The sequence below is a fragment of the Muntiacus reevesi genome, chromosome 2, assembly GCF_963930625.1.
Source record: "Muntiacus reevesi chromosome 2, mMunRee1.1, whole genome shotgun sequence".
NCBI lineage: Eukaryota > Metazoa > Chordata > Mammalia > Artiodactyla > Cervidae > Muntiacus > Muntiacus reevesi.
The window spans coordinates 150,980,769-150,998,305 of NC_089250.1; positions in this window are offsets into that span (position 1 = coordinate 150,980,769).

Here is a 17,537-nt window from a genome sequence, read left to right on the forward strand (position 1 = left end):
ATCATGATAATTGTCTTTCTTTGTCTGACTCACTTTACTTAGTATGATTATCTCTGGGTCTATTAATGTTTCTGCAAATGACATTATCTCATTTTTTATGACTTGTATTCCACTGTATATATGTACCATATCTTCTTCATCCATTCCTATGTTGCTGGACATTTTTGTTGCTTCCATGTCCTGGCTATTATAGACAGTGCTACAAGGAACATTGTGGTGAATATATCTATTTGAATTATGGCTTTTTACAGATATATTCCCAGCAGTTGGATTGGTGGATCTTAAAGCAACTCTATCTTTAATTTTTAAAGGTACCTTCGTACTGTTTTCCAAAGTGATTGTATTAATTTGGAACCCAGCCTTTTCATTTGTAACTAGTTACACTAAAACAGAATCAGTCATCTCCTACAGATGTGAAAAACAAGCACCTTCCAAGTCCTCCATTAGAAAAAAGAGCATTTCAGAGCCAGTTTTGCCTGGCCCTGAGTATGAGAGAAAGATCTTAATTTCTCTCTTAAATGCTTATCTAATTGATTATCTAAAAGTGCCAGTTGAGTCTCTGAGATTCCTATTGTTTTGAGATTATTTCTACAAATTTTATACGAAATGATTTTATCCTAAATAATTCTTGCTAAAATTTAAGCATGAGGTGTTTGTATTCAAGGAAACTTCCTAAAACATATGCAAATATATACACACATATGTATAAAATAGCAAAAAGAAAATCAGAAGGGAACGCTCAGAACACTTGAAATTTAATTAATAGAATATATTGTATTTTTCTTAGAGCAATTATTAAATGTTCAAAACATTATCAAAAAAGTTGGAGATAAAAGTAGCCCTTGAAAGAGAATTACAAATACCAGGATACGTCAGGAATATCAAAATAATTTGCTTTAGATTTATAAAGCAAAAGAATAAGATGGATTTGTTTACCTATATGGGTAAATTGTGCATATTTCTGTTTCATAGGGTTATGACTTCATACACACTGCAGACCAAGAGACCAGTCATGCTGTGTTCCAACAAGTTTCTACCTGGAAATTTTCTGGACTCATCTTTCTGAGATATGCCTAAGTCAAGAATTGAGTGTCATGCTTTCCCCATTTGCCAGCCTCATTTTTCTGGAGTGGGTAGGCAAAGCAAAGTGAGAAGTGGTATATTGTTACTTTAGGGGAAATACATATTTTAAAGGCTCTCAAAGTTTTTAAATGTGTGTACTAAGCCTTGAGTGGGTTTTTCACCATTTGTCCAGATGTGTGAGATATTTTTCTCTTGTAGCTGGGCCATTGCGGCACTTAGGTACAGGTACTGCTATAGCCACTATCATTACTTGGCAAACTGTTTGCTGAAAACCAACTCTACAATTAGAACTGAGCCAGGAAACTTCCAAGTACCTCATATACTTGCAAGGCAAAATAGGTGCCCATGTTTCTTGATGCAGTCATTGCTTAATATACTAGCCCAGGGTCTTTGAGAAATTATTTTATTTTCTGAATCTCTCTCTCTCTCTCTTTTTTTTTCATGTGTAAAGTGAGTCTTCTAGTGTCTCTGACCTATAGGCTTTTTTAGTATTCAAGCGTATAACACATTGCCTGAAACACATGTTATCTGATAAGGCTTTAATATCTAGAATATTTTTCAACAACCAAAAAACAACCTGATTCAAAATGGAGAAAGGGCTCAAAAAGGCTTCTCTCCAAAGATGTGCAAGTTGCTACTAAGCACATAAAAAAATGTTCATCACTAATCATTAGAGAAGTGAAAATAAAAAACTACAATGATAGACCACTTGATTCCAACTAACATGCATCCAATTAAAAAATAAATGCTGGTCAACCACTTGTAAAAGAATGAAACTAGAACACTTTCTAACACCATACACAAAAATAAACTCAAAATGGATTAAAGATCTAAATGTAAGACCAGAAACTATAAAACTCCTAGAGGAGAACATAGGCAAAACACTCTCCGACATAAATCACAGCAAGATCTTCTATGACCCACCTCCCAGAATATTGGAAATAAAAGCAAAAATAAACAAATGGGACCTAATGAAAATTAAAAGCTTTTGCACAACAAAGGAAACTATAAGTAAGGTGAAAAGACAGCCCTCAGATTGGGAGAAAATAATAGCAAATGAGGAAACAGACAAAGGATTAATCTCAAAAATATACAAGCAACTCCTGAAGCTCAATTCCAGAAAAATAAACGACCCAATCAAAAAATGGGCCAAAGAACTAAACAGACATTTCTCCAAAGAAGACATACAGATGGCTAACAAACACATGAAAAGATTGTCAACATCACTCATCATCAGAGAAATGCAAATCAAAACCACAATGAGGTACCATTACACGCCAGTCAGGATGGCTGCTATCCAAAAGTCTACAAGCAATAAATGCTGGAGAGGGTGTGGAGAAAAGGGAACCCTCTTACACTGTTGGTGGGAATGCAAACTAGTACAGCCACTATGGAAAACAGTGTGGAGATTTCTTAAAAAACTGGAAATAGAACTGCCATATGACCCAGCAATACCACTTCTAGGCATACACACTGAGGAATCCAGATCTGAAAGAGACACGTGCACCCCAATGTTCATCGCAGCACTGTTTATAATAGCCAGGACATGGAAGCAACCCAGATGCCCATCAACAGATGAATGGATAAGGAAGCTGTGGTACATATACACCATGGAATATTACTCAGCCGTTAAAAAGAATTCATTTGAATCAGTTCTAATGAGATGGATGAAACTGGAGCCCATTATACAGAGTGAAGTAAGCCAGAAAGATAAAGAACATTACAGTATACTAACACATATATACGGAATTTAGATAGATGGTGGCGATAACCCTATATGCAAAACAGAAAAAGAGACACAGAAGTACAGAACAGACTTTTGAACTCTGGGGGAGAACGTGAGGGTGGGATGTTTTGAAAGAACAGCATGTATACTATCTATGGTGAAACGGACCACCAGCCCAGGTGGGATACATGAGTCAGGTGCTCGGGCCTGGTGCACTGGGAGGACCCTGAGGAGTCGGGTGGGGAGGGAGGTGGGAGGGGGGATCGGGTTGGGGAATACGTGTAACTATATGGCTGATTCATGTCAATGTATGACAAAACCCACTGAAACGTTGTAAAGTGATTGGCCTCCAACTAATAAAATAATATTTAAAAAAAAAAAAAAAAATAATAAAACTAAAAAAAAAATTAAAAAAAAAAAACTAAAATCATGGCATCTGATCCCATTATTTCATGATAAATGAATGGGAAAAAGTAGAAACAATGGGATATTTTATTTTCTTGGGCTCCAAAATCACTGTGGACAGTGATTGCAACTATGGAATTAAAAGATTCTTACCTCTTGGAAGAAAAGTTTTGACAAACTTAGACAGGGTGTTGAGAAGTAGAGAAATCACTTTTTCAAATGAAGATCCTTTTAGTCAAAGTGATAGTTTCTCCAGTAGAGTTGGACCATAAAAAAGCTGAGTGCCAAAGAACTGATGCTTTCAAATTCTGGTGCTGGAGAAGACTGAGAGTCCCTTGAACTGCAAGGTGATCAAATCAGTCAATCTAAAGGAAATCAACCCTGAATATTCATTGGAAGGACTCATACTGAAGCTCCAATACTTTGGCCACCTGATGCAAAGAGCCAACTCATTGAAAAAGACCCTGGTATTGGGAAAGATTGAGGGCAGGAGGAGTAGGGGCGTAAGAGGATGAGATGATTTGATGGCATCACCAACTCAGTGGACATAAGTTTGAGCAAACTCAGAGAGACAGTGAATAGTGAAGGACAGGGAAGCCTGGTGTGCTGCAGCTCATAGGGTTACAAAGAGTCAGACTTGACTTAGCAATTGAAAAACAGTCCAAAACAGAAAATATTGGCAAGTATGTGGAGAAACTTGAATGCTTGTGTACCGTTGGTGGGAATGTAAAATGATGTAACTCCTATGCAAATCAAAATGGTGGTTATGAAATATTAAAAATAGAATTATCATATTATCCAGCACCTGCATTTCTGAGTCAAAAGAATTGAAAGCAGAGTCTTGAGAGGTTTGTTCATAACAGCATCATTTGCTATAGCTAAAATGTGAGTGACTGTAGTTCTGTGGATACATGAATTAATAATCAATATGTGGTACATATGCACATTATTCCGTCTTAAGGAAACTCTAACCTTGCTACACTACGCGTGATGCTTGGGGGTATTTAAGTGAGATGAACCAGTCACAAAAGACTAATAATGTATGATTTCAGTTGTGTAAGGTATTCTGAGTAGTGAAAACCATAATGACAGAAAGTAGAATAGTATTTGCCAGGGGCTGGGTGAAAGAGGGAACAAATAGTTACTGTCTAAAGGGTATAGAGTTCCAGTTGTGCAAGGTGAAGAGTTTTGAGGATGGAAGGTGGTGGTAGTTGCACAACAATATGAATGGACTTAATACCACTGAACTGAATGCTTAAAAATGATCAAAATGGTACATTTTGTGTATTTTCCTACAATAAAAATTGAAAGAAAAAGTCATATCTGATTCTGGCTTCAGAACTTTGCTAATTCTACTACATACAGCACTTTGTACACCTTGAGGGCTGCCTGTGTACCTACCTCTACCAATTTTAAGCATTTGGGGAAAGACTTTTACTCATCTTGTATCACTTTTAAGTTAATAGATTGTTAATTCAATAGTAACTTATTAAATCCCTTCTGATATGCTTGAAACTATGATAAGCCTAATTTATCTTCCTAAATATTCATAACATGCTCTTTAGATTTTACAATTTATGATTCCATTCATTTTGCTTTATTTAAGAAAGCGTTTTGCATTATTTTAGTTTTACCTTTTGGTAGTTGCTTCTGTGTAACTTGTCTGTTCAAGGACAACACTGTCAGTATGTTACCTCTCTTTGATAGATTCTCTTTCTGAGCCTTCATTTTTATCTTTTTTTTTTTCCTGTTCTGAAGAAACAGAAAAATGCATCTAGTTTTTATTTTTATTTTTCTGCAATTCAAATGCTGCTCTTGAAAGCCTCCACTGTGAATTGTTTTGTTTCCTAGTTATCTTTTGTTACTTCACTTACATGCTTTTATTTCTCATTTATCCTTTTACCCTGTTTCTCTCTTTATCCTTTTGAATGTATATTTCAGCCATGTATTCATTAGTTCCTGAAATTCCTTTGGGTTGATATTATTTTAGTCATCTTTCCAGTACTGTTCTTTGCCATGATCTGCATTTTCATGCATTGAACTTAAGTTATTTGTATTTTCTTTAGTATGAGTGAGAACTTTTATAAAGTGGCATATAAGTGACTTTTCTTGCTCCATATCTGTTGCTGTAATTATCAAATTCCTTAGTAGGAATTCAAGGGATGATTCAAATATTTTTCTGATGCCTACTTTACAAGCAATAAAACTAAGGTAATATGAAACTTGCATAAGGAAACACAGCTAGTAAATAGTAAGCAGAGATAGGCAGTTAGCTTATACTCAGGCATTGCTTTTAGAGTTAATGGCATGTGCCCCTGTCAAGTACTTTTCTTTTACTATTTACTTACAAATACTATAAACAGAGAAATGCATATACATCATATGTTTACTGCTTAATGGATATTTATAGATGGAACACACTTATATAACCAGCCTCTAAAATATGACCATCTAATCAGAAGCTTGCTCTTTTTCTTTTTCCTCTTCCAGTCTTCTACCAGACTCTGTGGTTTATCAGGGTCCTACTTTTTAACAGTAAAGAATAATTTTTTGTTTTTGTACCTTATAAAAATGGAAAATACAGTATCTACTTTGCTTTATTTCTTTCTTCAGTTAGCTCAGTTCAGTCATTCAGTTATATCCAACTCTGCAACCCCAGGGACTGCAGTATGCCCGGTTTCCCTGTCCATCACAAACTCATGGAGATTACTCAAACTCATGTCCATTGAGTCAGTCAGTGATACGATCCAACAATCTCATTCTTATTGTCTCCTTCTCTTTCTGCCTTCAATCTTTCCCAGCATCAGGGTCTTTTCCAATGAGTCAGTTCTATTCATCAGGTGGCCAAAGGATTGGAGCGTCAGCATCAGTCCTTCCAATGAATATTCAGGACTGATTTCCTCTACGATTTACTGGTTGGATCTCCTTGCACTCCAAGAGACTTTCGAGAGTCTTCTCCAAAGCCACAGTTCAAAAGCATCAATTCTTTGGCCCTCAGCTTTCTTTATAGTCCAACTCTCACATCCATACATGACTGCTGGGAAAATCATAGGTTTGACTAGACGGACCTTTGTTGGCAAAGTAATATCTCTGCTTTTTAATATGCTGTCTAGGTTGGTCACAACTTTTCCTCCAACGAGCAAGTGTCTTAATTTCATGGTTGCAGTCACCATCTGCAGTGATTTTAGACTCCAAGAAAATAAACTCTGTCATTGTTTCTATTGTTTCCCCATCTATTTGCCATGAAGTGATGGAACTGGAGGCCATGATCTAAGTTTTCTGAATGTTGAGATTTAAGCCAACTTTTTCACTCTCCTCTTTCACTTTCATCAAGAGGTTCTTCAGTTCTTCTTTGCTTTCTGCCATATAGGTGGTGTCATCTGCATATCTGAGGCTATTGATATTTCTCCCGGCAATCTTGATTCCAGCTTGTGCTTCATCCAGACTAGCATTTTTCATGATGCACTCTGCATGTAAGTTAAATAAGCAGGGTGACAATATACAGCCTTGATGTACTCCTTTCCTTATTTGGAACTAGCCCATTGTTCCATGTCCAGTTCTAACTGTTGCTTCTTGACCTGCCTACAGGTTTCTCAGGAGGCAGGTAAGTTGGTCTGGTATTCCCATCTCTTTAAGAGTTTTTCACAGTTTGTTGTGATCCACACACTCAAAGGCTTTGGCATAGTCAATAAAGCAGAAGTAGATATGTTTATGGCATATAGTCCATGGAATTCTCCAGGCCAGAATACTGAAATGGGTAGTCTTTCCCTTCCCCAGGAGATCTTCCTAACCCAGGACTGAACCCAGACCTCCTGCATTGAAGGTGCATTCTTTACCAACTGAGCCAGAAGGGAAGCCCATTTCTTTCTTAAAACATATTTATCATATCTGTCTAATAATTTTTGTTGCTATGCAATATTGCCATTGTGTGGATATTCTTCAATTTTTCCATTCTAATGCTGATATGAATAGTTGGGTTTTTTCCTATAACAAATATTGCTTTATTCCTATATTTTCATTTTGATTAACATTTCCAGTAAGTATAACCATGGGCTTCCTCCACTATATCATGTGTTTTATTAGATTACCCTAAATAGTGTAATGGATGTGCAAATTAACTCACCAACAGTGTGCTAGAGCTCTGTTTCATCAATAGCTTGAATGATATCTCACAGCCAGTGGTTGGTGCTTATCTTTTAATTTAAGCCATTCATATTTTATTTTTCTATGATGTGTAAAGTTGAATATATTCATAAATTTGTTGTCTGTTTTGGTACAATTTTTTTTTAATAAAGAGACAAGCCTTTTTTCCATTTTTTTCTGTTGGGTTCTGTGACTTTTTCTTAATGATTTGTAGATGTTCTTCACAAATTGTAAGTTGTAATGCCTTTGTCATATATACTGCTGCCAGTATGTTCTGCCAGTCATTTGCCTTCTACTCTTATATTAATGTCCTGTAGGGAACATTAATATTTGTTTTAGTACATTTTGATATGTTTTCCTTCTTGTTACAGTTTTTGTGTCCTGTTAAAGGGCTTTACTCACTCTACAGTAAAATGATGATCTCTATTTTTTGTGTTCAAAAAAGATTTTTTACCACTTCTTGTATTTATATCTGGCATCAATTTGGAACTTATTTTTAAGAAATTAAATTAATGTCTCTATACATCTTCTAGTCTGAATTACCTAGTTGAGATGACCATTTCCCACCACTCTACTGCTGTTCACTTTGTCAATGTGAGAAGTCTGGCATAATTTTTGTTATTTATATGTATACTAATTCTAGATGTTTGATTTTGAATTTTTTTTTAATAATTTAATGCTGTTGTAAATGGTATCATTTACAATTTATTTTTGTCATCTGTGTAGAATAACATTTTGGAGTATTTAATCATGTATTCTGTGACTTTGCTACATAGACCAATTAATATTAATGTTTTGCCTGATATCAGTTTGATTTTCTAGATAAGCAGACTTGTCTTTTATAAAGTATAATTTTATTCTTTTAAAAGCCATAGAGTGTTTTTTTCATTGTTTTATTTCATTTGCTACTACTCCTAGCATAATATGAAATAGAAGTTGTAATTTCTCAACTTAAAAATACACAAGAGAGGAGTGGGCTTAGTTTTATTCAGTGTCTTACTGAGGACTGTAGACTGGGAGACAGTTTTTCAGTAACTCTGAGTATATTGCTATGAAGAGGTAGGAGAAGAGCCAGTAGATATATGAATTTGGGACTTGGAAATGTGTGTAATCAAGCACACATCTTCTAAAATATTACTGCTAAACACAAAGAACAGATATCTCAAGTTAATGATTTTAGTCTTTTTCTGTGTATGGGAAGATGTAAGAATCTGGGGTCACATAGAAATGCTTCCTGAGATATACATTTTAAGTATCTAGAGGTCTACTTATCTGAAGCACACGATGTTTCATCCTGTTTTTTTCATCCTGAGTTCCAATCAGAGCATACTGTGGGTGGGTTACTGTAGAAGGTTTCTACTTAACTCTTATATAACTGGATTATGAGTCACAGTCTTTGTTCTTTTTTAAATTCACATATAATAGAGACTATTTTCTGTTGCCTACTCTCAAGGGGGAAGCTTTTCAGTGTTTAAGTATTGTGGGTGAACAGAGATCAACTGTCAAGTGGTGGCATTCACATCTGGTTCTGTGTGCGAGGGTAGCAATCTTCTTCCTTCCTATCACTTTTTTTTTTTTTTTTTAATAATCTGTCTCATGTTCTCACTAACCATTCTGTGGCTGTGTCATTAACATTGTCATCACTGTTACACTGGTTATTCTTTTTTTCTGTAGTGAAGTCACCAATCCAGATTCCATGGAGAGAGTCTAAGGGAGGGTATTTACTTCAAGATGATATACAAAAATACAAAGACCTCATGGTTGAGTTCAAAATTTGTTTCTAGACAAATTGATGGCCAAGACACATTATATACTCCTTAGGTCTTGCTCTCCCAGTATCCACCAGAATAATATGGTGTTTTCAAACACTTCCTAACCCAGTGCCACTCAGCTCTGTGTCCACTGCTTTGGAGGGGGTCTTCCCTCTCTGGTTGGTATGAAATTTAAATTGTGGTGATTTCCCAGAACATTGATGTTCACAATGTTTTTTATTTCTTTGGAATAAGAGTGGCATCTTCAGCCTTAACTAGCTTCCTGGATTCTCTGGCTGCTAAAGGAATTGATATTTTTAACTCCAATATCTTCTGTCTCTGAGCTCTTGAAGAGATTCATCTGATCTACTATATAATGTCCAACTCATTTTTTTGCCTCATTCAGGCCAAGAGTTGCTCTTATTAATAGAAATCAATCAAATCTGAAGCTAAGGAACATGTATATAATTCACATTCTGAGTAAGGGAAATTTTGCAAGCAGTCTTTAAAATTCTGCTTCTTCACAATTCGCCATTGTTCAACTCAGAAAGCAAAGCTGTAGAATCTCTTAATATTGTGGTAATTAATACTCAATGTGTGATGTCTCATTTTACTCAATTTATACTTAGTGTACTCTGCCAAAATGTAATAAAGAAAACACTTAAAAAGCCGCAAAGGCATAAATTATTAAAACATTTCCTCCTGAAGCATGATTTTAAATGATACTCAGTGCAATGTCATCTAGGGCATATGGAGATTATAGTTTACTAATAAATATCTTGGCTGAGGTTCATTCTGAAGGCAGGGATAATGCAAGTTAGATGTATCTGTCTTTAAAGGTGAATAGATGCCGGCACAGGAAGGGTGTTGGGTGCCTTTCATCTGTCCTAAGAAAGCTTGGTTAGTGAGTCTTTCTGGAATAATGACTGAAGAGAGTAGTGAAGGGTGGGAACTAGGGGTATCCCTAACCCCAAATCCTTTCAGAAAAGATACTTGCTGCAGGATAAAGATAAACAGAGAACAAATAGAAGACATGTTCTCAAGATTTGTTAGGATAGGGAGAGAAGATACGGACAATGCTAGAGGTAGAGAGATGCTAGCCTCTGCAGAGATCAGATAGTAGGAAAGAAGAAAACCAAGGGTCATGGATCATGGTTTTTACTGATTTTCTTTTTTTAATCTCTAGACATGAATAGAATGCTCTTTTAATAGTTTCACAGCAAAAAGACTGTGTTTCCCTAAATCACTTAGTATTTTTCCTACTTTTCTGATCAAAATGAAGAAATATTAAATGTTCCAATGATATTAGACATAACAGAAACAGAAAAGACCTATTTATAATGTCATATTTTGTTGAAATGCTTTCACAGATCCCAACTATAAACACTATACAGAGCCCACAGGGGAAACAAGAAGGAAAGGTGATATGAAGTGCTTTAGCCAGAGTGAGCCCTTCTGTAGCATAGGTACTGAAGTTACTGTTTACAAAAGGCGTGAGGTTGTTCTCCAGACCAGGACATGTACAGCAACTCTTTATCCCCTTTGAGGCTGTTTTTAAGGGTGTGACTCCACTCTGCCTGGAGCAAATATCTTTTCTGAAAGGCTCTCTAGGAGCATTCTGGGAAATTCTGTCATATCCAAATGTGACTTCCTGATTGGAGAGGAACTCATAGAGAGGACTCAATTAAAAGGAGTTTTACAGTTTACAACTAAAATATAATACTCCCAAATGCATTCTCTATTTAAAAATGAGTGGGTCAGACTTGGTACTTCAGCATTCCATTGCCTTATCCTTTAATTCCCCCTATTTTTCTATCCCTTCTTTACATTCATTCTCCCTGGAGACTCTCTGTTTCAAATCATTTTGAGATATGTAACAAAAATAATTTTTGTGCCTACATACTTTGGTTCTTGTTCCAGTTGGAACTTGTTAAAAAAAAAAAGTGGGATTAGTTCTCACTGGTTGAAGCTTAGTTTTTCTACTGTGTTTAAAGTGAGTAGAGGGACTTGTAACTGACAGCTTGTCTTATTTTAAAGTCTGAAACTTGGTACAGGAAATATTTAAGATACTTTTATTGTAACATTTTTGTCATAGGAAAGATTAGGGAATAACTGAAACTACCAAAAATTAAAGAATAGCTGTATAAATGATGGTGTATCAACATTGTATTAATGGAATGCTATGCAGTTGTTCAAAAGCATGAGATAGAACTACATGATGATATGGGAAGATTTATAAGTCTTAAGTGAAAAAGGAAAATTACAGACTAATATGAGCAATCTGAAACTATTTAGTAAACTCTCAATAGTGTATACATACAAATATAAGACACACACACACATGCATGTGGAAGTAGATATGAAAGAGTAAGCATCAAAATGATAACTATGAGTACTTCTGAGAATGTCCCAGAACTGTGAATGGAAAAAGACATAGATAAAAGAGTATTATGCCATGTGTGATAAATAAAAATAAATACAAAGACGATAATAATCTATATGTTACCTCTGAGAATTAACCAGAGTAACATCTTGTCTATTTGTTTTTGCTCTTTTTGGTTAAAAGTTACATGCTAATTATAAAGATTTTAAGCAATGATGAAAAATATCAAAGTGAATTTGAAAGTTAAAGTAAAGCTTAATCTTTATATTAGGTGAGTACGATTCCAGACAGCTCTAAGTATGTAAATATGCAGATACATATTCATTTAAAGTAATTAAAATCACAATTCATAAAAGATGCATTAATGCCAAGTTCACTTAATTATAAGGGGAAGAAACTGAAACAGTTGCTGAATTTCAAGTAAATGTCTCCTTATTACAAGATGTACCATTTCTTAATTTATTCTTTTAAGGTTAAGATAAAGATATTAAAGACAAGGGATAGGGTCATTATGGGTTTCTTATTTTGGTTTTCATGTTTATTTTTACACTAAGTTTTTTCTATGAAAGAGGAAAATTGCTCTTTCACATCAGTTCCTATAATCCTTTCCTTTTAACTGATTATTTTTGCTAGCTATGCTAATATTTTACTGTTTTTAACATTTTGTTCTGTGATCATCAATTCAATTTATTACAGAATCTAAATAAGAATGGATGTGCTTCTCACCATCAGCTCCCTTTCTAAAATCAGTTTCTTCAGTCCTGAGTTCTTTGTTTATACTGCTATACTTTAGACAGATTTTGAAAGATTTTTTTCCCCAAAAAATGAGTTTATGGGCATTTTATTCACTGAGGCATTCATATTTGGTAGGTAGCTGTTATCCACACTTTCAGAACACAGATGTTCATCTTTTATTTTTTGATATTGACTTTTAATGTAGGGAAGTCTGTTATATTTAAGAGATTTCTGTAGATAATCTACTTTTTCTTCATATATGACAGAAAATTTTGTTCTTATTCTTGAGTAAAGTAGCATAACTGGTATGAGTTAGGACTAAGTGCTGATTGTCAAATTTTTGACAATATGTTCCTCTAATATTCAAGTTTTAAAAATCAATTTTAGAGAAATATAGCTATTTCAATTTCTTGAACTCTTTTTCTAACTGACACCAAATTTTACATGGGGACTTCTTTAAAATGTCCTCTAATTTTATGATCTCTATTTACGTCTTTATATTTGAACAAGTGATATTTTTAATTTAACATTTTAAAATTTTTTATAGTAACATTTTTATATTAGCATTTTTTAATATTTTTAATTTAACATTTTAGTGGCAACTATGTTTCATGCTTTTTACAAGTTGTTCATCAAGCCAACCTTGATGCTGAATTTATCTGAGGTTTATATTAATCCCCCTCATCTACTTCTGTTGTCTTTTCCTCTTGTCTTTAAGGTCCTCTTTCATATATGGAAGTTTTTGTTGGTGTTTTTATTGTGGTGAGACTCGAGGAGATCTAATTAAAAATAAAACTTCCTCTGAACCCAAAAAACCTCTCCAAAACATTGAAGAGAAAGAAAGTCTTACTATTCAATAAATATTCAACCAGAATGTGACATACTTCACAGGCATGGCTTCCCTCATGTGTGCAATAGGATAGCAATAGTAGGTAACCTTTCCCAATTTTTGCCATGGTTCCTACTCAAAGCTAATTGGTTGACATTCAGCAGTGCATTTAGTTCTCATAAAATCTTTATAAGAGTTCAAAAAATTTTAAAAATGAGAATTTTAAAAAATTCTCATTTTACAATGAGGCTCAGAAAGAAGAGTAACATATATTTTCACACAACTGGTGGAGACTGCATTTAAGCTCAGGTTTCTCCAACTCTAAAAAGCCTGTTCTAACCACTTTGTCTTATCGCTTTCTTCCTTCCAAAGTTGTTTATGATACATCAGTAATGCAACTTACATTAGAATATATAAATATAAAAACAGCATGTCATTATTTTATTTTTGTCCTCACATTAAAACCTATGTGATGTTTCCTTTGTCACAGAGAACTCTCTGAACCTTGTAAAATGAAGCATTATACTGAGCATTATAAAAAGGTTCCTACTGTAGTTTTTATCTAGAATATAATTAACTTCCTTATTCATTTTACACTTATTCAATAAAATTTTTTAACTCCCTTACATGACAGAAACCTTCCTACATGATAAGAGATTATGAACTAATAAAAACTCCCCTCAAATTCCACTGGGAGTGATTATAAATAAAAACATTAAAGTTTAAGAAAATATATTTAACACGTAAGGAATGTAGAAGATTTTCTTTAAGAAAAAAAGATGTGGTATTTCAAGAGGTGATTTTAAAACAGAAATTTGAATAAAATGAGGGTGAGAGGGATGTTAAGGCCAAAGGAGGTAAGTTTCCAGGTCACCTAAAGGCACATTTAGAGGTCATGACATGAGAAATAATTTAGAATGTTCAATAAATAATAGGTTGAGTTGAAATGGATGTAGAAATGCTTTGCAGATTATGCCTGGCAAATTTTTAAAAAATCTTTCGTATTATATTTTTCTTTATTTTTTGTTAGAGAACACTTAAATTCTTGATCTCACCTGCAAGTTATTAAGTCAGAGTGACTTAATGATGCTAGCAGATGATATGCAGTTAGAGTTTATACATTATATATGTCAAGTATATAATTGGCATATTTTCAAGCTCTAGTTTTGTGGAAAATAACTCCCATATCACCCTTATTCCATTCTCATCTATATGATTACCAATAAGGAAGTAGCCATTTTGAATTATATGAACCCTGATTGCCAAGAGGCCTCTGATCCAAAATTTTTGTGTGTTCCTCTCAATAATGTACTTAGCACCAAAAAAAGGTGTCAGAGCTGTTTTCTTTTTTTCTAATTACTGAAGGGAAAAAGACAAAGCTGTGGAATCCCTTCTTGTTCCTTTATACCATGTGGAAATTGTACGTAAAAGAGAAATAAAATGAAGAACTATAAAGAGGAAAATATACATGAGTGGTATGAGAAAGTACTGCTAATATGTATTAAATCCCTATTTCCATTTCTTTCCTGAAGTCTTGCAGTCTTCCTATCACTGAATTATCTGAGATACTACAATAATATTATTTTGATTTTTTCCTTTTGATTAAGGTATTTTGGACTGAGTTTATTTAACAAAACTATACTACTGCTTTTTTACACATACAATTTGATCTGATTATAGAAATAAGTGTTGGTTGCTCAGTTGTTTCCGATTCTTTGTGACCCAATAGACTATAGTCTTCCAGGTTCCTCTGTCCATGGAATTCTCAAGGCAAGAATACTTGAGTGGCTTGCCATTCCCTTCATCAAGGGATCTTCCCAATGCAGGGATTTAACCCAGGTCTCCTGCATTGCAGGCAGATTCTTTACTGTCTGAGTCATATAGCCTTATATGAAAAGGCATTGTCTTAAGACATTTGTATCAGATTCCTCATCTATAAAGTCTGAATGTCTTTATAAGATCATGTAAGTAGTAAATTGAATACTTTCATTCAGATAGCTAAGGGAAAGAAAATCATGTAGGAAAAAAGTGATGACAGATTTAGTGTATAGGACTTGCATTACTGACAATTTCTTTGACTTTTTATACCTAAAGATTGAAGGCAAAAGGAGAGGGAGTTGGCAGAGGATGAAATGGTTAGACAGAATCACTGACTCACTGACCATGAATCCCAACAAACTCTGACAGTGAAGGACAGAGGAGCCTGGCATGCTGCTGTCCATAGGCTTGCAGAGTTGGGCACGATTCAGTGACTGAACAAGAAAAATAGATGGCATGGGAATTTAATTCAGATGATACTGACCTGCGGGGTTACAGTTGGGCATATTACACTGCATGCCAGTGAATACAGGAAGGGAACTGAGGAGAGATGCAGATGAGCACATGTTCGCTGCCCGTTGCTGTTCAGTCACTAAGTCATGTCTACTTTTTGCAGTTGCTTCATTATCTTGTGATTCTTGATCATGGATTTGGTTGGTTTTCTAAGGACAATGGGCTTCTCTGGTGGCTCAGTGGTAAAGAGTCTGCTTGCTAATGCAGGAGACCCATGAAATGCAGGATCAACCCCTGGGTTGAGAAGATCTCCTGTAGGAGGAAATGGCAACCCATTCTAGTATTATTGCCTGGAAAATCCCATGGACAGAAGAGTCTGGCAGGCTATAGTCCATGGGGTCACAAAGAGTTGGACATAACTGACCACACAAACACAAGCAGTTTGTCTACAGTTTAGGTACCAGCATATCTTTGGGCTTCCCTGGTAGCTCAGCTGGTAAAGAATTTGCCCTGCAGTGCAGGAGACCCTGGTTTGATTCCTGGGTCAGGAAGATCCCCTGGAGGAGGGATAGGCTACCCACTCCAGTATTCTTGAGCTTCCCCAGTGGCTCAGACAGTAAAGAATCCACCTGCAATGCAGGAGACCTGGGTTCGATCCCTGTTGGGGAGGTGCCCTGGAGGAGGGCATGACAACTCACTCCAATATTCCTGCCTGGAGAAACCCCATGGATAGAGGAACCTGGCAGTCTACAGTCCATGTGGTCACAGAGTTGAACAGGATTGAATGACTAAGCATAGTATAGCTAAGTCCAGTAGGTTAAAATTCAGCATGTTTGAAAGAGGAAGTTTGGTTTTAGAGAAAGAATGGCATCAGCTGCTAGGATAGTAGAAGTGCAGACAGACTGCACTAGAAGGATAATTTTTGAGTGTTTTTTATTTAAATTCTCTGGCTCATTACTTCTACTAACTTCCTACTCATAAATTAACCTCCGTGGGTATGTATTGTCTTAATTTTCTCTTCTGTTAAAATGAAAAATGTGCCACTTAAATCTCATTATTCTATTGTGTATCTCTACTCATCCTAGCTTCCTATTTAGAAATTCTGCTCCCTTGGTTAGACCACATTCTTTCCTATATTTTTACTTCTCAAAAAAAACAGTAATTTTCTTCAAGCTCCTGTCTTGTTTCTAATTTCTCTTTATAGAAGAAATATTTTGAAGAGTGGCATATGTTGGCCCCAGTAATCATTTCTCATCAGTTTCTCCCATGGCCACAAATACTGTTCTATGATGAAATTCCAATTGATTTTTCTTAATCCTTATTATCCTCAAACTCAGTTCAGTTCAGTCACTCAGTCATGTCCAACTCTTTGCGACCCCATGGACGGTAGCATGCCAGGCTCCCCTGTCCATCACCAACTCCTGGAGCTTACTCAAACTCATGTCCATTGAGTGAGTGATGCCATGCAACCATCTCATCCTCTGTCATCCCCTTCTCCTCCACCTTCAATATTTTCCAGCATCAGGGTCTTTTCAGATGAGTCAGTTCTTCATATCAGGTGAGTTTGAGCTTCAACATCTGTCCTTCCCAAGAACATTCAGGACTGTTTTCCTTTAGGATGGACTGATTGGATCTCCTTGCAGTCCAACGGACTCTCAAGAGTGTTCTGCAACACCACAGTTCAAAAGCATCAATTCTTCTGCACTCAGCTTTCTTTATAGTCCAACTCTCACATCCATACATGACTACTGGAAAATCCAAAGCTTTGACTGGATGGACCTTTGTTAGCAAAGTAATATTTCTGCTTTTTAATATGCTGTCTAGGTTGGTCATAACTTTTCTTCCAAGGAGCAAATATATTTTAATTTCATGGCTGCAGTCACCATCTGCAGTGATTTTGGAGCCCCCCAAAATAAAGATTTGGGTTAAAGATTTACTGAGCATGGCCCCATCCATCAGAACAAGACCCAGTTTCCCCCTCAGTCAGTCTCTCCCACCAGTAAGCTTCCATAAGCCTCTTATCCTTCTCCATCAGAGGGCAGACAGAATGAAAACCACAGTCACAGAAAACTAACTAATCTGATCACATGGACCACAGCCTTGTCTAACTCAGTGAAACTAGGAGCCATGCTATGTAGGGCCACCCAAGATGGATGGGTCATGGTGGAGAGTTCTGTCAAAACATGTTCCACTGGAGAAGGGAATGGCAAA